Source organism: Pseudophryne corroboree, chromosome 2 (genome assembly GCF_028390025.1).
Source record: "Pseudophryne corroboree isolate aPseCor3 chromosome 2, aPseCor3.hap2, whole genome shotgun sequence".
NCBI lineage: Eukaryota > Metazoa > Chordata > Amphibia > Anura > Myobatrachidae > Pseudophryne > Pseudophryne corroboree.
Window position 1 is genome coordinate 79,863,200 of NC_086445.1, and position 26,727 is coordinate 79,889,926.

General features: G+C 43.0%; 1 pseudogene; it reads right to left on the reverse strand.

Moving 5' to 3' along the window:
• Window positions 1-23,811: 23,811 nt before the first annotated feature.
• LOC135051371 (5S ribosomal RNA) lies at window positions 23,812-23,931 on the reverse strand (annotated as a pseudogene).
• Window positions 23,932-26,727: the final 2,796 nt, after the last annotated feature.

Sequence of the window (26,727 nt, forward strand, 5' to 3'; positions counted from 1 at the left end):
AATAGTGCGCATTGTACACATAGTCCCCCTGCACCACATCAGAAAGTAACAACAGTTTAAATGATCCCAGAACAAAGGGATTCACCTTTATAGGATAAGAGGGGACAGACTAAGGTTATAAGGTGGTGTTTGGTATCCAGCTGTAGGGTATTTTAAGGGTAACATTCCGGTGTTGGTTTGCGGAAGATCGCATGTTCCTGTGGATAGTTAGGTGCAGAAGCAGAATATAGGTTTAAACTGTATTTACTGTATATTATGTATGCGGCGGGAAGCCAGAGGAGACCACCCACAAGAGCAGTTGAGAAAGACATCGCCTACCTTTTCAAATCAACCTATGACCTCTCCTGTACTGTAAAAGTGCATCCCTGTGTCCAATGGACAAAGGGATTACAGTATCCATTGTATTGCTTTTGGAAGACTTGTATAAATAAAGCCTTCTTCAGGCCGGCCAGACACAAGACTCACAACATTATCTATTTGATTAACGGAGGACTGGACCAGGAAGCGCACGCGAATATTCTCACGTATGTACATTGACTGTAGCCATTTACTCTGTTGTATTGTACTGCATAAATTGTATTGTTAACCCCCTTTCAGATATATTACTCTGTGGTGTCGGAACCCAGTGATTAACTACAAATCGGTGTTGTGTCCTCTTTTTCCTGCTAAGGTTTTAAAGTGTAATAACTAGGTGTGTACGCGCTGCGGGTACTTTGTACCGTCAGCGCTGCATAAGGTTTAAAGTGTAATAGCATTATTGCATTGAATTGCTGCATAAGGTTTAAAGTGAAATATCATTGCATTGCATTATCAATCAAAGGTTTAAAGTGTATCGCTGGGTGTGTGCGCGTTGTGTGTACTTTGTACCCCCAGCGCGGCGTTTATACGCTAAGTCTGTACAAGGTACGGGACTCTATACGCAAATAGCGTAAAAGGTACGTAGAGTGAATTAAGTCTAGCGGCCGCAGCGGCTCCATGGTAAAAGTGTGTTTAAAGGTATAGCTTTCTGTTTTAATATTAAATCGACATTATCAATTGGGGGCATCGTCCGTTTTTTCCACATACCCGCAGCCTAGCAGGTTAAAGCAGACTTTATCTATCAGCAAAGGGCGGACAGCTATCCCACGTAAGCCTTCTCCTGGTTGGTGGATACACTGGAAACCCTAATTTATTGCTGATTAGATGGCGTCTGCTCTGCATGGTTTGTAGGGATGCTGGTAGAACCCGTAAAGTAAATACGAAAAGCTATTTAAAAAGTCTGTGAATTTCTGGTTTGGCGCCAAATGTGCACATAACACAAACGTACACCCACTCTTTGTATACCCGCTCACATTGTTGCCATAAGTACTGATTACTAGATTCATTTAGACCTGTGTAAAAGCCGGAGAAATTTGTTGCTATTTTAGTTAAAATATAGAGTAAATATTAAGGGAGTAAACGTAAAACACAAACACAGTCTGGCCTAGTTAAAAAGGTTTATACAGAAAGACACTGTGTTGTGTTAAGTGAGCGATTATAGGTAATATCGCTTACATTTATAGAAGTGTGGGATTTGTACTATTGCGGACGTACGGTTTTTGTACACGTGTCTCGGACATAGTACGGGACTGCGTATGCAACATAAAGACATACGCACGGTCGCGTGTTTACGCAACGTGCGCAAGGGTACGACCGCTAAGTACAAATTACACAATAGTATCGTTTAGTTTAAAGGTGGTACAGCAGCCACGCTACATTAGCACAAATTGCACGGTTTCCAAGATTTATTTCAAATAAAACTTTTTTTTACTGTATTGCCTCTGGGAATAAAGCTGTTTTATCTGAATGAAAGTTAATTTTCTGTACAGAAAAACCAAAGTGTTTTTGAGTGAGCGAGCGTGAGTGAGTGAACGTAACATTGAAAGTAGTGGACCCCAGGAATTCGGGATCCCGTAGAAGTGGTACACTGAGTGAGTGGAGACTCGGTGGCGTGAGGCAGCTGACTCATGTTAATATAGATTGAAGTACAAAGGAGCAAGGTAGCAGAGTACCGCAGACCAGAAGGTCAGCGAGGTTTAGAGTACCGCGGCCCAAGAGGTCAGCGAAGTTTAGAGTACCGCGGCCCAGGGGGTCAGCGAAGATACCCATATAGGCTTGTTTTTTATACGCTCCGGCTGAGGTTTCGCAGCCTGAAAATCGATTCCATTGGTCGTACGGCGGATAAGTAACAAGTACCTATACGCTGTGCGATTGGACCGCGCGTTTGTGGGTGCAATACTTAGTGCAACGTGATACTCTTTACGAGCTTTGCGTAAAATCGCGGTATCATTAGCGCTGGATATAGCATACGCAAGCGTTATTTGTGTATAATAAAGGTTAAGGGAGTTTTCGCTGGTCTCTCTCAGGAAATCTCCAACGGACAATATTTACTGGAAAGGGTAAGTTATTCCCAGAAACTTCCAGTAAATAGAGGTTACACAGGGGCCCTAGGTTGAGTACATTGCCTGCGCTATCAACAGTGTATGGTAGTACTGGCCAACGTGGGCGTGAGTGGGTGAAAGCACTCTGAGAACTTTCACCGTTGCCTTATATTGAGTATTTTGTTTTTTTTTGTGGGATTAGCCGAAAGGACAATACCTGCAAAATATGGGGGCCAGTTGCTCAAGTAAGGGACGTTCAACCAGGGTTCAGGTTGACATTCCGCGGCCCAGGGGGTCGGCGAGGTTCATTATGTGTGAGAAGCATGGATCACACACAGAAGTTTTTTGCAATGAATGGGAACGTATGACTGCGGAAGATAGGGAACCATTCCCTAAGGTAGGCAGTTTTGAACCAGAGGTATTGCAGAATTTAAGGATTAGGATATATCTGATAAAATCCCGAAAACAAAGGGTCAGACATACAGATTGTTTAAACTTATGGCAGCAAGAGGGGGATATGCAAAGAGAATTAGCTCATGCAGCAGGTACCAAACCTAGCAAGAAAATGATGGCAACCGCACCACCGCCACCGTATATTGTGGGGGAGAAAGTGGCTACAGACAATGGCGTATTGGTATCCGATAAGAGTATAGTTGATAAATGTACTAATGCTAACCCTTGCCAGTTGTATCCCATTTTTAAATTTCCCCCAGGACTGCGAGCAGGAAGATGAGCCCAGCACAATATCGGCACTCTCTCTAGCAGCCACCATACCACTCAGGTGGGCACGGCCCAACCAGCAAGAGCAGTAGTAAGGCCCCCTAGTGGAGGAGTAAGTGAGGCCGTGTCCACAGGTAATTACGGTACCATACATTATGCAGAGACAATAGCACCTCACATTGTAGAGTCAAATCAAAATGATGTAATTGAATTAAATCCTGTCAGGGTGATCGCAGTCCCCAATGGGAGGACTGACGCTCAGGGAGTAACTCCCGTCAGGAATATTGCCATGCATTGTCCCTGGTCCCGGGCAGAATTGAGGTCAAGAATGGCAGAATTTCCCGATCCCAGAAAGGATCTAGTCGCATGCCAGAGGTTCATTAAAGAATTAGGTAACGCCACCGAACCCACAAACAAAGATTGGCGAACAGTGCTACGGGTATGTTTACCCTCCAATATTGACCCCTGCGAAATTTATAACTGATTGAAGATTAGACGCAGAAGTACCTCTCACTGATGAGTACACTCAGGAGAATGTACGACAAATCAATCTGCAATTAGGAGTATATTTCCCTACTGTTGTCAAATGGAATAAAATCTTATCCATAAGACAAAAAGAAGGTGAAATGGCAGCTGAATATTTCCATCGAGCACTGCAGGAAATGGCTAGATACACTGGGATCGAGGACATTAAGGACAATGTACATCACAGGGAGGTAGCTGTGTCAGTATTAATGGACGGGTTAAAAGAGGTGTTAAGAACAAGGGTACAAACCTCTCTACCTAACTGGAGAGGTATCTCAGTGGCTGCATTAAGAGAGTCCGCTATCGAGCACGACCGGAACGTCATTAAGCACAGGGAGTCTCAGGGGGATAAGCTGATGACAGTAAGTATAAATGCTCTTACAACAAAACCACATCAGCCAAAACCCCAGACCCCTAATGGTAAGTCGCGTGTAGTAGTATGCTATAACTGTCGGAAGGAAGGACATTTTGCACGGAACTGTAGTTATAAAGGCACACATATGTACCCCCTAGACCAGGATATGAACCACACTATAATACACATAATTGGGATCAGGGACCGCATAGGAGAAGTTATGAGCCACACGCAGGGGAAACAAAGAGGTACCCACCTAGGAGGGACTGGCAGACCTCCGAAAATTCTCAGCTACCCCCTCACATATTCTAGCTGCCAGCGCCCTGCGGGAGGGTCACAATATACAATAGGGGTTGGGCCACACCTGTAGTCTGCAGACAGTGAAGTTGATCGCTAGCCTTGGTAGTGAACCTGAGGTCACAGTTGATGTAGCTGGTAGATCATTACCTTTTCTTGTAGATACAGGGGCGGCCAGGTCAGTGTTAAATTCGACGGTAGGTATAAAAACCACGGGTAAAACAATTTCGGCAATGGGAGTAACAGGAACAGTGCAGCAATACACCTTGAGTAGACCAGCAGAGATTACGATAGGGCCTTTGCAGACCAAGCATTCCTTTTTGCTAGCTGCATCGGCTCCGACTAATCTACTTGGGAGAGATTTATTGTGTAAAATGCGGTGTGTCATATATTGTACTCCTGAGGGTGTCTTCTTAGATATACCTGAGAATCATGTTCAGGAAGTGCAGGATATATTAGACACCCCTCAAAGGCTAATGTCGCATTCTGCTGTTATAGACAAATGTCCATCAAAGGTAGAGGAAATGATCTCACGAATACCGGGATCCCTTTGGACCAAAGATGGACAAGACACTGGATTGATGGCGAACGTAGCTCCAGTAGTAGTGCAAGTAAAAGATGGTAGGATAGCTCCAAAAATCCCTCAGTATCCTCTGAATCCAGAGGTAGAATTAGGAGTGTACCCCATCATAGAGCGCTTGCTACAACAGGGCATCCTAGTCAGGACGTCCAGCACTGCCAATAGTCCCATCTTCCCTGTGAAAAAGAGTGGGGGGAGGTGTTACCGGCTAGTGCAGGATCTAAGGGGGATAAACAAGATAGTTGAGAACCAATTCCCCGTAGTGCCCAATCCAGCTGTCATCCTCATGCAGATTCCCCCGACTGCAAAATTTTTCACTGTCATTGACCTCTGTTCTGCCTTCTTTTCTGTCCCTCTGCACCCTGACAGTTAATACCTGTTTGCATTCACATACAGGGGAGTGCAGTACACCTGGACTCGTCTCTCCCAAGGTTTCATTGACAGCCCAAGTATTTTCTCCCAGGCCTTACATGACTGTTTACAATCCTTTCAACCTGAGAGTGGATCAGTGCTAATACAGTACGTTGATGACTTGTTGTTGTGTTCTGATTCACTCGAATCGTCCTTGAAAGACACGGAACAGCTTCTGTTTCATCTTTCCCATACGGGACACAAGGTTTCAAAGGATAAGTTGCAGTTGTGTTAGACCAGGGTAAAATATTTGGGACATTGCTTGACGCAAGGACTTAGACATCTCACCGCTGATAGAATACAGGCGATTCGCGACATGACACAAACCCAGCAACAGATCCGCACTTTCCTTGGAACGTGTGGGTACTGCCGAAACTGGATCCCAGGGTTCTCCGTACTGGCTTTACCTTTGCAAGAAATGGTCTCTTCAAACAAACCAGAACGGGTCTCGCACACAGATGAGTCCGAACTGGCATTTGAGAGACTCAAACAGTGCCTATCACAGGCACCTGCATTAGGCATGCCAGATTATGGGAAACCCTTTGAATTGTACGGTACGGAAAGTGCTGGGTGTGCGGCAGGTGTTTTAACACAGAAACATGGTGATGCCAGCAGACCAGTAGCATACTACAGTGCACAGTTGGACACCGTAGCGCGGTCCCTCCCCACATGCTTGCGAAGTGTTGCAGCGATAGCTTTGCTAGTGAGTAAGAGCGAAGACGTAGTATTAGGACTCAACTTGACCGTCCATACACCTCATGCAGTATCGGCCTTACTGAACTCTGCCCAAACCAGACATGTCTCATCTGCACGGTTTACAAGGTGGGAGTTAGCACTAATGGCCCCTGTAAACATCACCATAAAGAGATGCAGCACACTAAATCCTGCAACTTATCTGCCAAGTGTGCCTGGACAGACACAAAGGGTGGAGGATGAGAATGATGGTGAAGGAGGATTTAGTGCAGACACTGATACGCATGATTGTATGGAATACCTGAACCAGACTGCGTAACTGACCACGCCCCTGTATGAAGCCACGCCCATATTTCCCACCCGGGGTGCCAAAAGGGCAAGAACCGGCCCTGGCTGGGGTGACAGGGAGATAGTGGGTGACAGGGAAGGCTGGGGTGACAGGGAGCAGTGATCGCGCTGAGCCACAAAAAAAGTGGGTCCCAGTGACCCCTCATTTTTAAAAATTGTCCTTTTCTGGGTACCATCGGAATGAAGGTTCTTATTAATCTTATTAATGATTAAAATCTAAAAATACAGACTTGATTTGGACAGTACAAAAGTGTTGCAAGGGGAGGAGGGGAGGGGACGATGCTGCTGGGCTGTGTAGCATGCAGGACACTGTAAGAGTCAAATTACTTTCTATTAAATATTTAAAATGCCAGCTCTAATATATACTGCGGATGCCAGGCGCATCTTATTACCATATACGATAAAAGTGCCATGTACATCGCAAACACTACATCCCTTAAGAGAAAACAATACACACACACATTTCTGAGTTCCAAAGCTCATTGATGTATATATTTGATATTAAAAGGATATATATACAATATATCACATGTACAGTATATATATAGTTACATGGTTACAATTTACACAGGAAGCAGTTATTACAAACTAATTACAGACACGGCCAGCATACCATTACCATCTCCCTCAATGCACTTTATGCATTAATCGCTCCATTTCCTCCATCTTTAGCTCTGCCTCAACACCAGCTAACAGCAGCAGAGTATCACCAAAACACCATCTCCCTCAGCACCCAGGAAAAACAGGAAGCTCTTGTGTCTGGGATCAGCTAATACACTGTGTATATTGGGGGAGTATAGGTCTTCTGTTATTCGTCCAGGGGAGGTAACTTTCTCATTCATGATGAGTCATTGGTCAGTTCAAATGCAAGCAACGTCCAGCCTTGATGGTGTAATTACAGGAGATAGCCACTGGTTCCTTTCTACAAGCATGCTTTCTTTTGTTCTCAGTTGAATTGTGGCTTCATATTCATACATTCAATCATAACTAATTGTTGCAATGAGCTACAACTTAACCACAGGCATCAAATTGACACACACATTCTCCTGATCATTTTGACACCATGCATGACATGTTTATCTTGCTCCGCTCCAACACTCCATTATATAATTTAAAACGTTATACTCCATTATATAATTTTAAACCTTATAATGTCTAGTGCTTGATATGTAATTTATGTGCTATATGAAATATGTGTTGAATATATCTTTGTGGCATGTCTGTGTAAATGCGTATGTTACCATATACTGCTGTGCACGCTGTGCGTATTCGCAAGCATAGCGACTCATCAGTGTTTGGATGTTCTCTCTATGTAATATTTTTGACTTCGACAACACCCTGCACTAGAGCTGTAACTAGGAATTTTAGTGCCCTTCGGCAGAAAGTGAATTGGTGCTCCACCTCCTAGACCTCCTAGTTTGGGGGTGTGGCTTCGTGGGGAAGGGGAGTGGCCATATTTTAGTGCCAATTCACATTACACCACAGAGTAGTGCCGATTATACACACTGCACCAAGTAGAACTTCCTATACACACTGTGCCAGGTAGAACCTCCTATACACACTGCGCCAGATAGAGCACATTATACATATTGCGCCAGATATAGGACGTTCTACACTTTGCACCAGGTAGAGCACGTTATACTCATTGCACCAGGTAGAACACATTATACACTGTACACCAGGAAGAGCACGTTATACACATTGCGCCAGGTAGAGCACGTTATACACAATGCGCCAGGTAGTGCACGCTATACACACTGCACCAGGTAGAGCGCGTTATACACACTGCACCAGGTAGAGCATGTTATACACAATGCGCCAGGTAGTGCACGTTATACACACTGCACCAGGTAGAGCGCGTTATACACACTGCACCAGGTAGAGCGCGTTATACACAATGCACCAGGTAGAGCGCGTTATACACAATGCACCAGGTAGAGCGCGTTATACACACTGCACCAGGTAGAGCGCGTTATACACAATGCACCAGGTAGAGCACTTTATACTCAATGCACCAGGTAGAGCGCGTTATACACACTGCACCAGGTAGAGCGCGTTATACACATTGCACCAGGTAGAGTGCGTTATACACATTGCACCAGGTAAAGCGCGTTATACACAATGCACCAGGTAGAGCGCGTTATACACAATGCACAAGGTAGAGCACGTTACTTACAGTGCACCAGGTAGAGTACTTATATATATTGCACAAGGTAGAGCATGTTATACACATTGCAGCCTCATCCCCTCAGTCGTCCACCACAAACAGCCATTGTAACGTCCCTACTAGATCTCTGCCATTGTAACGTCCCTACTAGATCTCTGCCATTTTAACGTCCCTACTAGATCTCTGCCATTGTAACGTCCCTACTAGATCTCTGCCATTGTAACGTCCCTACTAGATCTCTGCCATTGTAAGGTCTCCACTGGATCACTGTCATTGTAACGTGTCTACTAGATCTCTGCCATTGTAACGAGTCTACTAGATCTCTGCCATTGTAATGTCCCCACTGGATCTCTGCCATTGTAACATTCCCAATGGATCTCTGCCATCGATGGAGGAGTATAATTGGACCTTTACCGTTGAAGGCAAGACAATCCATCACTGGTAGCATACCATCTATGGTCAATGGCCATCCCTAAACAACACAAGGAATAAGCTTAATTTCCCACAGATAAGTAATATAAGTGTCACTGCATTTTCTTACCCAATTTTGGCTAATAGTATGAATAATCTACAATATTATGTATCCAAAAATTTCCATCAGAAGATTCTGAGTTTGTTGCTAAACTGAAAAAACAATAAAACAAATAATGAAAGTGGCCCCCGGCCATGCATGTATATTCATTAATGCAGCATATTTATTCTTCTTCATTATTGATGCGCTGGAAAAGCAGTTAATATGCAGAAATACTTAATAAATAAACAGAACATGCTGAGACGCAGTAAATTCAAATATGGTCACAGTTCTAGCATTTAGCATAATGAAACCCGAATAATCATCTCCTGTTTCTGACGGTAATGCAATTAATCCTGAATAAGTCTGGCGCAGCTTGTACCTGTTCTAGTGCTGCCTGCCAAGAATACAGCGCACGTGTCATGGCCATAATTGTACTATTGTCACTCACTGTAGGATAAAGGTCCATGGAAACCACCATATAGAAGTGCTGAGTGGGTAATAAATAGCTGCCCACACAGCGCTGAAAGCCACCTATGGTAGCCTATTGCATGCTAGCTATTTGTGTTACCAGTCAGTGCTGTGCCAGTGCCCTCCTGCTGTCACATTCATATTATTATTTTTTTTTTTAAATAAGTCTTTATTGAAATTGACCAACATACACTGTAATAGAAAGCAGAAAATCCTTTACAGGTTTTGACATTGGCTGTGACAAATGTTTTCAATCGTATGCGCAATAAAACTTGGAGTGCAGCTATAAAGAGTGCAAAAAGAGGTGTACCCCTGTGGATAGTTAGGTGCAGAAGCAGAATATAGGTTTAAACTGTATTTACTGTATATTATGTATGCGGCGGGAAGCCAGAGGAGACCACCCACAAGAGCAGTTGAGAAAGACATCGCCTACCTTTTCAAATCAACCTATGACCTCTCCTGTACTGTAAAAGTGCATCCCTGTGTCCAATGGACAAAGGGATTACAGTATCCATTGTATTGCTTTTGGAAGACTTGTATAAATAAAGCCTTCTTCAGGCCGGCCAGACACAAGACTCACAACATTATCTATTTGATTAACGGAGGACTGGACCAGGAAGCGCACGCGAATATTCTCACGTATGTACATTGACTGTAGCCATTTACTCTGTTGTATTGTAGTGCATAAATTGTATTGTTAACCCCCTTTCAGATATATTACTCTGTGGTGTCGGAACCCAGTGATTAACTACAAATCGGTGTTGTGTCCTCTTTTTCCTGCTAAGGTTTTAAAGTGTAATAACTAGGTGTGTACGCGCTGCGGGTACTTTGTACCGTCAGCGCTGCATAAGGTTTAAAGTGTAATAGCATTATTGCATTGAATTGCTGCATAAGGTTTAAAGTGAAATATCATTGCATTGCATTATCAATCAAAGGTTTAAAGTGTATCGCTGGGTGTGTGCGCGTTGTGTGTACTTTGTACCCCCAGCGCGGCGTTTATACGCTAAGTCTGTACAAGGTACGGGACTCTGTACGCAAATAGCGTAAAAGGTACGTAGAGTGAATTAAGTCTAGCGGCCGCAGCGGCTCCATGGTAAAAGTGTGTTTAAAGGTATAGCTTTCTGTTTTAATATTAAATCGACATTATCAATTGGGGGCATCGTCCGTTTTTTCCACATACCCGCAGCCTAGCAGGTTAAAGCAGACTTTATCTATCAGCAAAGGGCGGACAGCTATCCCACGTAAGCCTTCTCCTGGTTGGTGGATACACTGGAAACCCTAATTTATTGCTGATTAGATGGCGTCTGCTCTGCATGGTTTGTAGGGATGCTGGTAGAACCCGTAAAGTAAATACGAAAAGCTATTTAAAAAGTCTGTGAATTTCTGGTTTGGCGCCAAATGTGCACATAACACAAACGTACACCCACTCTTTGTATACCCGCTCACATTGTTGCCATAAGTACTGATTACTAGATTCATTTAGACCTGTGTAAAAGCCGGAGAAATTTGTTGCTATTTTAGTTAAAATATAGAGTAAATATTAAGGGAGTAAACGTAAAACACAAACACAGTCTGGCCTAGTTAAAAAGGTTTATACAGAAAGATACTGTGTTGTGTTAAGTGAGCGATTATAGGTAATATCGCTTACATTTATAGAAGTGTGGGATTTGTACTATTGCGGACGTACGGTTTTTGTACACGTGTCTCGGACATAGTACGGGACTGCGTATGCAACATAAAGACATACGCACGGTCGCGTGTTTACGCAACGTGCGCAAGGGTACGACCGCTAAGTACAAATTACACAATAGTATCGTTTAGTTTAAAGGTGGTACAGCAGCCACGCTACATTAGCACAAATTGCACGGTTTCCAAGATTTATTTCAAATAAAACTTTTTTTTACTGTATTGCCTCTGGGAATAAAGCTGTTTTATCTGAATGAAAGTTAATTTTCTGTACAGAAAAACCAAAGTGTTTTTGAGTGAGCGAGCGTGAGTGAGTGAACGTAACATTGAAAGTAGTGGACCCCAGGAATTCGGGATCCCGTAGAAGTGGTACACTGAGTGAGTGGAGACTCGGTGGCGTGAGGCAGCTGACTCATGTTAATATAGATTGAAGTACAAAGGAGCAAGGTAGCAGAGTACCGCAGACCAGAAGGTCAGCGAGGTTTAGAGTACCGCGGCCCAAGAGGTCAGCGAAGTTTAGAGTACCGCGGCCCAGGGGGTCAGCGAAGATACCCATATAGGCTTGTTTTTTATACGCTCCGGCTGAGGTTTCGCAGCCTGAAAATCGATTCCATTGGTCGTACGGCGGATAAGTAACAAGTACCTATACGCTGTGCGATTGGACCGCGCGTTTGTGGGTGCAATACTTAGTGCAACGTGATACTCTTTACGAGCTTTGCGTAAAATCGCGGTATCATTAGCGCTGGATATAGCATACGCAAGCGTTATTTGTGTATAATAAAGGTTAAGGGAGTTTTCGCTGGTCTCTCTCAGGAAATCTCCAACGGACAATATTTACTGGAAAGGGTAAGTTATTCCCAGAAACTTCCAGTAAATAGAGGTTACACAGGGGCCCTAGGTTGAGTACATTGCCTGCGCTATCAACAGTGTATGGTAGTACTGGCCAACGTGGGCGTGAGTGGGTGAAAGCACTCTGAGAACTTTCACCGTTGCCTTATATTGAGTATTTTGGTTTTTTTTGTGGGATTAGCCGAAAGGACAATACCTGCAAAATATGGGGGCCAGTTGCTCAAGTAAGGGACGTTCAACCAGGGTTCAGGTTGACATTCCGCGGCCCAGGGGGTCGGCGAGGTTCATTATGTGTGAGAAGCATGGATCACACACAGAAGTTTTTTGCAATGAATGGGAACGTATGACTGCGGAAGATAGGGAACCATTCCCTAAGGTAGGCAGTTTTGAACCAGAGGTATTGCAGAATTTAAGGATTAGGATATATCTGATAAAATCCCGAAAACAAAGGGTCAGACATACAGATTGTTTAAACTTATGGCAGCAAGAGGGGGATATGCAAAGAGAATTAGCTCATGCAGCAGGTACCAAACCTAGCAAGAAAATGATGGCAACAGCACCACCGCCACCGTATATTGTGGGGGAGAAAGTGGCTACAGACAATGGCGTATTGGTATCCGATAAGAGTATAGTTGATAAATGTACTAATGCTAACCCTTGCCAGTTGTATCCCATTTTAAATTTCCCCCAGGACTGCGAGCAGGAAGATGAGCCCAGCACAATATCGGCACTCTCTCTAGCAGCCACCATACCACTCAGGTGGGCACGGCCCAACCAGCAAGAGCAGTAGTAAGGCCCCCTAGTGGAGGAGTAAGTGAGGCCGTGTCCACAGGTAATTACGGTACCATACATTATGCAGAGACAATAGCACCTCACATTGTAGAGTCAAATCAAAATGATGTAATTGAATTAAATCCTGTCAGGGTGATCGCAGTCCCCAATGGGAGGACTGACGCTCAGGGAGTAACTCCCGTCAGGAATATTGCCATGCATTGTCCCTGGTCCCGGGCAGAATTGAGGTCAAGAATGTCAGAATTTCCCGATCCCAGAAAGGATCTAGTCGCATGCCAGAGGTTCATTAAAGAATTAGGTAACGCCACCGAACCCACAAACAAAGATTGGCGAACAGTGCTACGGGTATGTTTACCCTCCAATATTGACCCCTGCGAAATTTATAACTGATTGTAGATTAGACGCAGAAGTACCTCTCACTGATGAGTACACTCAGGAGAATGTACGACAAATCAATCTGCAATTAGGAGTATATTTCCCTACTGTTGTCAAATGGAATAAAATCTTTTCCATAAGACAAAAAGAAGGTGAAATGGCAGCTGAATATTTCCATCGAGCACTGCAGGAAATGGCTAGATACACTGGGATCGAGGACATTAAGGACAATGTACATCACAGGGAGGTAGCTGTGTCAGTATTAATGGACGGGTTAAAAGAGGTGTTAAGAACAAGGGTACAAACCTCTCTACCTAACTGGAGAGGTATCTCGGTGGCTGCATTAAGAGAGTCCGCTATCGAGCACGACCGGAACGTCATTAAGCACAGGGAGTCTCAGGGGGATAAGCTGATGACAGTAAGTATAAATGCTCTTACAACAAAACCACATCAGCCAAAACCCCAGACCCCTGATGGTAAGTCGCGTGTAGTAGTATGCTATAACTGTCGGAAGGAAGGACATTTTGCACGGAACTGTAGTTATAAAGGCACACATATGTACCCCCTAGACCAGGATATGAACCACACTATAATACACATAATTGGGATCAGGGACCGCATAGGAGAAGTTATGAGCCACACGCAGGGGAAACAAAGAGGTACCCACCTAGGAGGGACTGGCAGACCTCCGAAAATTCTCAGCTACCCCCTCACATATTCTAGCTGCCAGCGCCCTGCGGGAGGGTCACAATATACAATAGGGGTTGGGCCACACCTGTAGTCTGCAGACAGTGAAGTTGATCGCTAGCCTTGGTAGTGAACCTGAGGTCACAGTTGATGTAGCTGGTAGATCATTACCTTTTCTTGTAGATACAGGGGCGGCCAGGTCAGTGTTAAATTCGACGGTAGGTATAAAAACCACGGGTAAAACAATTTCGGCAATGGGAGTAACAGAAACAGTGCAGCAATACACCTTGAGTAGACCAGCAGAGATTACGATAGGGCCTTTGCAGACCAAGCATTCCTTTTTGCTAGCTGCATCGGCTCCGACTAATCTACTTGGGAGAGATTTATTGTGTAAAATGCGGTGTGTCATATATTGTACTCCTGAGGGTGTCTTCTTAGATATACCTGAGAATCATGTTCAGGAAGTGCAGGATATATTAGACACCCCTCAAAGGCTAATGTCACATTCTGCTGTTATAGACAAATGTCTATCAAAGGTAGAGGAAATGATTTCACGAATACCGGGATCCCTTTGGACCAAAGATGGACAAGACACTGGATTGATGGCGAACGTAGCTCCAGTAGTAGTGCAAGTAAAAGATGGTAGGATAGCTCCAAAAATCCCTCAGTATCCTCTGAATTCAGAGGTAGAATTAGGAGTGTACCCCATCATAGAGCGCTTGCTACAACAGGGCATCCTAGTCAGGACGTCCAGCACTGCCAATAGTCCCATCTTCCCTGTGAAAAAGAGTGGGGGGAGGGGTTACCGGCTAGTGCAGGATCTAAGGGGGATAAACAAGATAGTTGAGAACCAATTCCCCGTAGTGCCCAATCCAGCTGTCATCCTCATGCAGATTCCCCCGACTGCGAAATTTTTCACTGTCATTGACCTCTGTTCTGCCTTCTTTTCTGTCCCTCTGCACCCTGACAGTTAATACCTGTTTGCATTCACATACAGGGGAGTGCAGTACACCTGGACTCGTCTCCCCCAAGGTTTCATTGACAGCCCAAGTATTTTCTCCCAGGCCTTACATGACTGTTTACAATCCTTTCAACCTGAGAGTGGATCAGTGCTAATACAGTACGTTGATGACTTGTTGTTGTGTTCTGATTCACTCGAATCGTCCTTGAAAGACACGGAACAGCTTCTGTTTCATCTTTCCCATACGGGACACAAGGTTTCAAAGGATAAGTTGCAGTTGTGTTAGACCAGGGTAAAATATTTGGGACATTGCTTGACGCAAGGACTTAGACATCTCACCGCTGATAGAATACAGGCGATTCGCGACATGACACAAACCCAGCAACAGATCCGCACTTTCCTTGGAACGTGTGGGTACTGCCGAAACTGGATCCCAGGGTTCTCCATACTGGCTTTACCTTTGCAAGAAATGGTCTCTTCAAACAAACCAGAACGGGTCTCGCACACAGATGAGTCCGAACTGGCATTTGAGAGACTCAAACAGTGCCTATCACAGGCACCTGCATTAGGCATGCCAGATTATGGGAAACCCTTTGAATTGTACGGTACGGAAAGTGCTGGGTGTGCGGCAGGTGTTTTAACACAGAAACATGGTGATGCCAGCAGACCAGTAGCATACTACAGTGCACAGTTGGACACCGTAGCGCAGTCCATCCCCACATGCTTGCGAAGTGTTGCAGCGATAGCTTTGCTAGTGAGTAAGAGCGAAGACGTAGTATTAGGACACAACTTGACCGTCCATACACCTCATGCAGTATCGGCCTTACTGAACTCTGCCCAAACCAGACATGTCTCATCTGCACGGTTTACAAGGTGGGAGTTAGCACTAATGGCCCCTGTAAACATCACCATAAAGAGATGCAGCACACTAAATCCTGCAACTTATCTGCCAAGTGTGCCTGGACAGACACAAAGGGTGGAGGATGAGAATGATGGTGAAGGAGGATTTAGTGCAGACACTGATACGCATGATTGTATGGAATACCTGAACCAGACTGCGTAACTGACCACGCCCCTGTATGAAGCCACGCCCATATTTCCCACCCGGGGTGCCAAAAGGGCAAGAACCGGCCCTGGCTGGGGTGACAGGGAGATAGTGGGTGACAGGGAAGGCTGGGGTGACAGGGAGCAGTGATCGCGCTGAGCCACAAAAAAAGTGGGTCCCAGTGACCCCTCATTTTTAAAAATTGTCCTTTTCCGGGTCCCATCGGAATAAAGGTTCTTATTAATCTTATTAATGATTAAAATCTAAAAATACAGACTTGATTTGGACAGTACAAAAGTGTTGCAAGGGGAGGAGGGGAGGGGACGATGCTGCTGGGCTGTGTAGCATGCAGGACACTGTAAGAGTCAAATTACTTTCTAATAAATATTTAAAATGCCAGCTCTAATATATACTGCGGATGCCAGGAGCATCTTATTACCATATACGATAAAAGTGCCATGTACATCGCAAACACTACATCCCTTAAGAGAAAACAATACACACACACATTTCTGAGTTCCAAAGCTCATTGATGTATATATTTGATATTAAAAGGATATGTATACAATATATCACATGTACAGTATATATATAGTTACATGGTTACAATTTACACAGGAAGCAGTTATTACAAACTAATTAATTACAGACACGGCCAGCATACAATTACCATCTCCCTCAATGCACTTTATGCATTAATCGCTCCATTTCCTCCATCTTTAGCTCTGCCTCAACACCAGCTAACAGCAGCAGAGTATCACCAAAACACCATCTCCCTCAGCACCCAGGAAAAACAGGAAGCTCGTGTGTCTGGGATCAGCTAATACACTGTGTATATTGGGGGAGTATAGGTCTTCTGTTATTCGTCCAGGGGAGGTAACTTTCTCATTCATGATGAGTCATTGGTCAGTTCATATGCAAGCAACGTCCAGCCTTGATGGTGTAATTACAGGAGATAGCCACTGGTTCCTTTCTACAAGCATGCTTTCTTTTGTTCTCAGTTGAATTGTGGCTTCATATTCATACATTCAATCATAACTAATTGTTGCAATGAGCTACAACTTAACCACAGGCATCAAATTGACACACACATTCTCCTGATCATTTTGACACCATGCATGACATGTTTATCTTGCTCCGCTCCAACACTCCATTATATAATTTAAAACGTTATACTCCATTATATAATTTTAAACCTTATAATGTCTAGTGCTTGATATGTAATTTATGTGCTATATGAAATATGTGTTGAATATATCTTTGTGGCATGTCTGTGTAAATGCGTATGTTACCATATACTGCTGTGCACGCTGTGCGTATTCGCAAGCATAGCGACTCATCAGTGTTTGGATGTTCTCTCTATGTAATATTTTTGACTTCGACAACACCCTGCACCAGAGCTGTAACTAGGAATTTTAGTGCCCTTCGGCAGAAAGTGAATTGGTGCTCCACCTCCTAGACCTCCTAGTTTGGGGGCGTGGCTTTGTGGGGAAGGGGAGTGGCCATATTTTAGTGCCAATTCACATTACACCACAGAGTAGTGCCGTTTATACACACTGCACCAAGTAGAACTTCCTATACACACTGCGCCAGGTAGAACCTCCTATACACACTGCGCCAGATAGAGCACATTATACATATTGCGCCAGATATAGGACGTTCTACACTTTGCACCAGGTAGAGCACGTTATACTCATTGCACCAGGTAGAACACATTATACACTTTACACCAGGAAGAGCACGTTATACACATTGCGCCAGGTAGAGCACGTTATACACAATGCGCCAGGTAGTGCACGTTATACACACTGCACCAGGTAGAGCGCGTTATACACACTGCACCAGGTAGAGCGCGTTATACACAATGCACCAGTTAGAGCGCGTTATACACAATGCACCAGGTAGAGCGCGTTATACACACTGCACCAGGTAGAGCGCGTTATACACAATGCACCAGGTAGAGCACTTTATACTCCATGCACCAGGTAGAGCGTGTTATACACACTGCACCAGGTAGAGCGCGTTATACACATTGCACCAGGTAGAGCGCATTATACACATTGCACCAGGTAGAGCGCGTTATACACAATGCACCAGGTAGAGCGCGTTATACACAATGCACAATGTAGAGCACGTTACATACAATACACCAGGTAGAGCACGTTATACACAGTGCACAAGGTAGAGTACTTATACACAGTGCACCAGGTAGAGCGCGTTATACACAATGCACAATGTAGAGCACGTTACATACAATACACCAGGTAGAGCACGTTATACACAGTGCACAAGGTAGAGTACTTATATATATTGCACAAGGTAGAGCATGTTATACACATTGCAGCCTCATCCCCTCAGTCGTCCACCACAAACAGCCATTGTAACGTCCCTACTAGATCTCTGCCATTGTAACGTCCCTACTAGATCTCTGCCATTGTAACGTCCCTACTAGATCTCTGCCATTGTAAGGTCTCCACTGGATCACTGTCATTGTAACGTGTCTACTAGATCTCTGCCATTGTAACGTGTCTACTAGATCTCTGCCATTGTAATGTCCCCACTGGATCTCTGCCATTGTAACATTCCCACTGGATCTCTGCCATCGATGGAGGAGTATAATTGGACCTTTACCGTTGAATGCAAGACAATCCATCACTGGTAGCATACCATCTATGGTCAATGGCCATCCCTAAACAACACAAGGAATAAGCTTAATTTCCCACAGATAAGTAAGATAAGTGTCACTGCATTTTCTTACCCAATTTTGGCTAATACAGGTTGAGTATCCCATATCCATATATTCCGAAATACGGAATATTCCGAAATACGGACTTTTTTGAGTGAGAGTGAGATAGTGAAACCTTTGTTTTTTGATGTCTCAATGTACACAAACTTTGTTTAATACACAAAGTTATTAAAAATATTGTATTAAATTACCTTCAGGATGTGTGTATAAGCTGTATATGAAACATAAATGAATTGTGTGAATGTAGACACACTTTGTTTAATGCACAAAGTTATAAAAAGTATTGGCTAAAATGACCTTCAGGCTGTGTGTATAAGGTGTATATGTAACATAAATGCATTCTGTGCTTAGACTTAGGTCCCATCACCATGATATCTCATTATGGTATGCAATTATTCCAAAATACGGAAAAATCCCATATCCAAAATACCTCTGGTCCCAAGCATTTTGGATAAGGGAGACTCAACCTGTAGTATGAATAATCTACAATATTATGTATCCAAAAATTTCCATCAGAAGATTCTGAGTTTGTTGCTAAACTGAAAAAAACAATAAAACAAATAATGAAAGCGGCCCCCGGCCATGCATGTATATTCATTAATGCAGCATATTTATTCTTCTTCATTATTGATGCGCTGGAAAAGCAGTTAATATGCAGAAATACTTAATAAATAAACAGAACATGCTGAGACGCAGTCAATTCAAATATGGTCACAGTACTAGCATTTAGCATAATGAAACCCGAATAATCATCTCCTGTTCCTGACGGTAATGCAATTATTGAATCCTGAATAAGTCTGGCGCAGCTTGTACCTGTTCTAGTGCTGCCTGCCAAGAATACAGCGCACGTGTCATGGCCATAATTGTACTATTGTCACTCACTGTAGGATAAAGGTCCATGGAAAACACCATATAGAATTGCTGAGCGGGTAATAAATAGCTGCCCACACAGCGCTGAATGCCACCTATAGTAGCCTATTGCATGCTAGCTATTTGTGTTACTAGTCAGTGCTGTGCCAGTGCCCTCCTGCTGTCACATTCATATTTTTTTTTTAAATAAGTCTTTATTGAAATTGACCAACATACACTGTAATAGAAAGCAGAAAATCCTTTACAGGTTTTGACATTGAACACAGTAAGAATGGACATCAATAATATCGGATAACGTGCGTAATAGAAAACTGAAATAACAGAGTGTAAAAATGTAATATACAATGTTACCTCAAATCAACTGCGGATAACATCATATAATCCGTCCAAGCATACCCTAGTAAATAGTCAATTTCAACTTTTTTTTTATCAATTCAGAAACGAAAACAGAAATAGATATACAAGAGATAAAAAAAAAAATGAAAGGTAAAAGAAAAGAGAAAAATTCAAGGGTGGGAAGGGAAGGATAAGATACGAGCAGGTGAGTAAATGGGAGAATGGGTGTGGACACAGATAGGGATATCAGCAGAGTCCGGGTATGGGCAAGGAACGTTTAAGGCACCATGGGGACCATATATTATGAAACTGAGCCACTGTATTATTACGTAAGCTGGTGATATATTCCATGTCAGCAATATAGTTAATCTTAGCCACTAGTGCTGTCAGGGGAGGAGCTTTTTGGTCCTTCTAATGTTTAGCTATCAGGGATTTAGCCGCCATACAGAAGTGCATAATGAGCCTATACTGGGTTCTGGGTAGGTCGAGGATAGGGGCATGAAGCAAAGCTGTTTCGGGAGAAATATCAATACTATGCCCAAAAGATTGAGCAATTGACACACATACTAAGTTCCAGAAGGGGCAGACAGAGGTACAGGTCCACCATATGTGGAAAAAGGTACCCTCCTCTCCACAAAGTTTCCAGCATTGATTCGAGGTTGCAGGGAAGATAGAGTGAAGCCTGGATGGAACTAGGTACCATCGGGTATAAACTTTATAACAGGTCTCCCTAATCGCCATGCTAATAGAAGCCTTAGCAATGCGTATTCTAATTTCATCCCATTGATCTTCGTCTAGAGGTTGAGAGAGGTCGGTTTCCCAAGCTAATTCGTAGGGTTCACAAGGGGGGGATCAGGAGCCAATATAGAGTTGTAAATTGTCGATGTTCCCCTTCCTGCCAATTGAGAGTAGACACATGCGTTCAAAGGAAGTAGGCGGCCGCAAAGAAGAAGATTTAAGTTGGGAGCTGAGGAAACTAAGAATTTAGATATAGTGGTAAAGACACAAGGATGGAACACCAAATCGCTCTTGGTATTCCCCAAAAGAAGTCGGGGTAAATTGATCTTTAATATGGATAAATATCGTAATACCTCGGGAGCGCCATGGATCTGCCATGCGGTGGTCGCAAACTGGGGGAAAAGCTGGGTGGCCCCAAATCGGTGACAGAGGGGAGGGATATTTTGAGAGATTATGGGTGGTGCGGAATTTATCCCACAACCCGAGGGTGAATTTAATTGTGGGAATTGAATAAACCGAGGCTAGTCTGCAGGACTTGGGGAGCCAGAGAAGGGAATCAAGTGAGGAACTCTTAAGTAAAAAAATGTCAATGTCCACCCGTTTCCTAATTAGCCGAGGAGAGTGCCAAGATATAATGTGGTTAAATTGGAATGCGTTAAAGTACGCCTGTAGATTAGGGCAGCCCAATCCGCCCGATGTTACATGCCCAGATAAATTTGTGACACAGTTTCTGTAGAGAAGCTAGAGTTGCTTGGGACACTAGGATTGGGACAGTTTGGAACAAATACAAAATATGAGGGTGAAAGTTAATTTTGAGGGCGTTAATCCTTCCTATCCAGGAAGTACAGTATATAACCAAACCCATCTATCTAAATCTTGCGTGAGTATATTAATAATAGGAGTATAGTTGGCCTGATAAAGAGTAGAATAGGATTTGGTAATATTTATGCCAAGATATTTGATAGCCGAGAGTCTCCAAAGAAAAGAGAAGGTGGAGGTCAGTATTGAATAAATGTGAGACGAAACATTAAATGCCAGAGCATCTGATTTGGTATGATTGACTTTATAACCTGAGAGGGAGCCATATAAAAGAAGTTCTTCCTGTAGGTTATGGAGAGATATCAGAGGGTTAGAGAGAGTCAAGAGTACATCGTCTGCAAACAAAGATATTTTATAGGAGTCGCGACCCACGGTAACACCCCCGATATCTACATTGGATCGTATACGAGCTGCAAGAGGTTCAATACATAAAGCAAATATTAGGGGTGAGAGAGGGCAGCCTTGATGTGTACCATTGTTTAAGTTAAACCGGGGCGAACTTAGTCCATTAGTCATAAACATAGATGAGGGGCTTGAATAGAAGGCTTTAACAGCAGTGGTAAAATGACCATGAAGGCCAAATGAGGATAATGTGGAAAATAAAATGCCCCAGGCGATACGATCAAATGCCTTTTCGGCATCAAGCGCCAAGGCGACCGCGGGTGATTTAGATTAGTTTATTTGATGGATCAGGTTAATGATGCGTCTAGTGTTATCTGAGGCCAGTCGGCCCGGAATGAATCCTACTTGGTCAGGGTCGATCAATGATGTCAGCACAGTGTTCAGGCGAGTCGCTAAGACCTTAGCAAAGAGCTTGAGGTCAAAATTTATTAAAGAGATGGGTCTATAATTAGAGCAATAAGAGGGATCTTTACCGGTCTTTGGAATGACAATAATATGCAATACAGTGGAATCAGTGTGTGGAAAGGGGTGCCCTGCATAATCTTATTGAACAGCAAAACCATATGTTGAATGAGTTGAGTAGCAAAAGTTTTATAGTACACCATTGGATAACCATCTGGACCAGGTGCTTTAGACAGCAGAAATATCGGTATTTAAGATGGAATTAGCTGCGTCATCCAAACGAGGGAGTACGCAAGAGTCAAAGTATTGTTGAACCTTACAGGCATGGGCCGAGGAATCGGTTGGGGGGTCCAAATTATACAGTGCCCAATAGTAATCAGAAAAGATGTCATTAATTTTTTTGGGATCATAGGTAATGCCGCCTGAGGAATCCTTAATAGTGTGAATGGCTTGATTTGCTTTCTTGGCACATAACATTAGCCAAGAGAGTATGAGCCTTGTTGCTCTTGTCGTAAAACACCTGGTTAGCCCACCGTAATGAACGCTCAACCCTTTCTGCCAAGAGAGACTGCAATTCAGCACGAGTCTTAGAAAGTTCCACTAGTATTTTCTTAGAGTGTGTGCGCCTGTGTTCCCGATCTAAGTTTGCAATAGTGTCGGTTAATGAGTTGATACGTTTTTCTTGTTCTCTTTTTCGGCGAGATGCATATTGAATAATGAACCCTCTAATAACTGCCTTATGAGCTTCCCATACCGTTGGTACACTACAGTCACCCTGCGAATTGAGTGCAAAATAGTCCTGAATTTTGGATCTAATTAAGTTTTGGAACTAAGGGATCTTCAACAGGGTTTTGTTAAGTCTCCATGATGGCCTGCCACCGGAGATATATCAAATATGTCAAAGGACGCTACTAAAGCAGAGTGGTCAGTCCAAGTAAGTGGAATTATCGAGGGAACAATGGGCTGTTTGGGAGAGGCACAACTCACAAACATGTCTATACTAGAATATACATCGTGCGGACTGGAGTAAAAAGTGTAGTCCCTAGTGGTAGGATTAAGGAACCGCCAGACATCAAACAGAACAGCCTCGGCTATGCTTTTATGCAATACAGAAGAATTCGGGGCCTGACCATTGCGTAAGGGGACAGATTTATCCATATGTGTGAGGACCATGTTGAAATCACCACCAACAAGTGTCTTACCCCTTCTATAGGAAGTACAAAGAAAGCCAAAAGGAGAGTTTTGGAAAAGACTCTTTTGTGGGAGCACTCTAATTCAGAGGTTATTAGTGTAATTTATAAATTGTTAAATAGAAACAATAATAGTTAACAAAATTCAAATTCAGGGAGTGACTACCTATGAAATTAATAGTAGCTTGGCGAGAATATTAATTAATTATTCGTGATCTCCAATACTCACGATTAGCAAATCGCCAGGAGCAAATTTCTGTGATGCTTCTGTCACCATAATTCTATGTGATATATCTCATGAAATAAGTGACCATCATTCATTCTGCGATTAATATCCATTATGGATTTTTGTAGATGCAGAGAATAAAATCATTGGTCATACGAATCCCAATATTGGATGACATACAACTGAGTGCCACTGTGTCCAAGAGCCAATTTATTGCAGTGCCAGGGTGTTCAAAGGAGGTCTCCCTTCCTCGTACTGACCCGGCCTTTCACTGCTTAGCTTCCAAGTTCAGAAGAGATTGGGCATCTCCAGTGGAGTATGACCGCAATTATTGGACTCCTTTCTTTGGTCACTCCAAATATATGCCTAGTGACTACTATATGTAAGGAGTGGAAAATGTATATAATTCGTAACAATTAAGTTACAAACTAAAAAGGATTACATGCAAACAGCTGATAAATCAGCATAAGATACAGTGATCACTGAGGTTAGTTGTATGTATATAGTCACTTAAATATATGAGGGAGTAATTCAAATATACCACATATAAGCAAAATATGTGACACGGCGGTCACATGGGAGTAAATAAATGCATATTATCACAAATATTCATCAACTGGTAAGTCAATATATGACATGGCGGTCATGACACAGTTGTCATAAAGAGATGTGACAAAGTGGTCACAAAACCTTAACGATCACCAGCTGATTGATCAGCATATGACACAATGGTCACAAAGAGATAATTATAAATACAATCCCTTAATTATACCACATGTGACCTGATTGTCACAAGTATTCATCAATTGATGTCGGTTTGTGACCCGTCAGTCACGACACAGTGGTCACAAAGAGATACTTAAATTGTAGAAAGGTATGTAACACGGCGGCCACAGAATCCTTAACGATCACCAGCTGATTAATCAGCATATGACACAATGGTCACAAACAGATAATTATGAATACAATCCCTTAATTATTCCACATGTGACATGGTTAACAACCACCAGTTGATTGATCAACATATGACACAATGGTCACAAAGAGATAGTTATAAATACACTCCCTTAATTGTACCGCATGTGACATAGAAGTTCACAGAAAAATTATAAATAAGTTATTAGAAAAAATATATATATATGTGGAAAAATTCATAAATGCCACATTACATCACTAATTGATAAATGTTATGTTTGTGCTTAGAAAAAATCACCAGTACGGCCGTACCAATTAACTTGAGTGCCTGATTAAGGCAGAGTGGCAGACAATTTTGAATAGATATCAAACAGATACCAGCTGTAATGAACAATTATTTCTTTAGATTGCACTTGGGGACTGAACTGCTATAGGGTATCTCTGATGTTCAGAGTTCTATAAGAGGTATTTGCAGATTATTCAGTCAATCAGTTGCAGCCTTGCAAATTTTCACTGTAAAATAGTTAGATTGCACATTGGTGTGGGGTATATACGATACCAGTGCTGGTCTGTACGCTGTCCATTCCGTTTTAGGCCGTATAAGGGCTCCGAGGGCTGCAGCGGCGTGTGTCTGTAATAGCGGTGGGTTGTAGACGTTGCCGCGGAGACACTCCGGAAGCTGCAGCGGCGTGTGTCCGTGGTCTCACTGAGGGCCGTTGCCTGGTGATGGTCTAAGCGCTCCGGCTGGCGCGATCACGTGTGCGCATCACGTGATTGCTTGATCCTGACGTACGTTTCGCAAATTAAGCTTGGTCACAGGACGTAATCTATTTAGACTGGTGCGGTTTTCCCCCCTAAACTCCCTTTTTTCCCTTCTATAGGAATAAAGCTCCTGGAAGAACTTACAAAATTTGTTTGGCTTGGCCGGTATTAGGGGCATAAAGATTGGCCAATGTAACTTCCTCGTGTCTAATTTTCCCTTGTACCGTAATATAACAACCCTCACTGTCGCATTTGTAATCTAGGAACTGGAAAGGAGTGGAACATTTCACAAGAATAGCCATACCATTTTGTTTTGTTGCATTATTGGAGTACCAGGCCATGGGAAAGGATTTAGACATCAGAGAGGGATGCGAGTTCACTTTCAGATACGTTTCCTGTAAGAAAATCATTTCCCCTTTTAACATTTTAAGAGATCTATGGAGATGGGATCGTTAAGTTTGAGTTAAGACCTTTAACATTAATTGACACACACATTAGTGGCATGGTAGAAGAAGGGAAGAAAGGGAATGCCCTGAGGAAGGCCAAGGAGCCCCGGGCTCTGCTGAAAGGGCAAAAAAAAAAGAAGGAAAGAGATATAAATGCAGAGATATATGGTTCTATATACGGATATATAGAAACACCTAAAAGAAAGTAAAATAAATAAAAAATAAGTAGACAAAGTACCCTAAAGACAGGGTAATTGGCTACTAAGTTTGAGCTCTATAACAAAGACAGCTCACTGGTGGGATACAAATCCAGTAAACTCGAAGAGGGTACAAACCAAGTACAATAATTCGTATCTATAGTCCCTGAGGACGGGGGGACAAAGTGGCTGGCTAAAGCGCTAACACCTCCCACCCAAAGCTAAATATATATATATATATATATATATATATATATATATCCGTAGAAATGTCCGCACTCACGTCCAATATGTCATCGCCGTGGGGTGCTCCTCATGATAACCCCAAAAAGGTTTCACATATACCAGGTGTGTTGGAAAAACCAACAGAGGGAACTCACCAGTCCATAAAGATAATAAAGGTTTTATTGATACATCATAATCACCAGTAATGTGTCGACGTTTCGACCCATAGGGCCTTTCTCAAGACAGTCAGAGAAGACATCCAAACAGGCTGGCATGCTGTTTGGATGTCTTCTCTGACTGTCTTGAGAAAGGCCCTATGGGTCGAAACGTCGACACATTACTGGTGATTATGATGTATCAATAAAACCTTTATTATCTTTATGGACTGGTGAGTGCCCTCTGTTGGTTTTTCCAACACACCTGGTATATATATATATATATATATATATATATATATATCTCCAGCAAATTGAATCAGAGGGCACTCTCAATCACTTTAACTGGTTACCAACTAAAAATTTACCAAATGATTATGGCTTTACACAATTTATTAAAAGCAAAGTATTGCCCAATCTAGACAG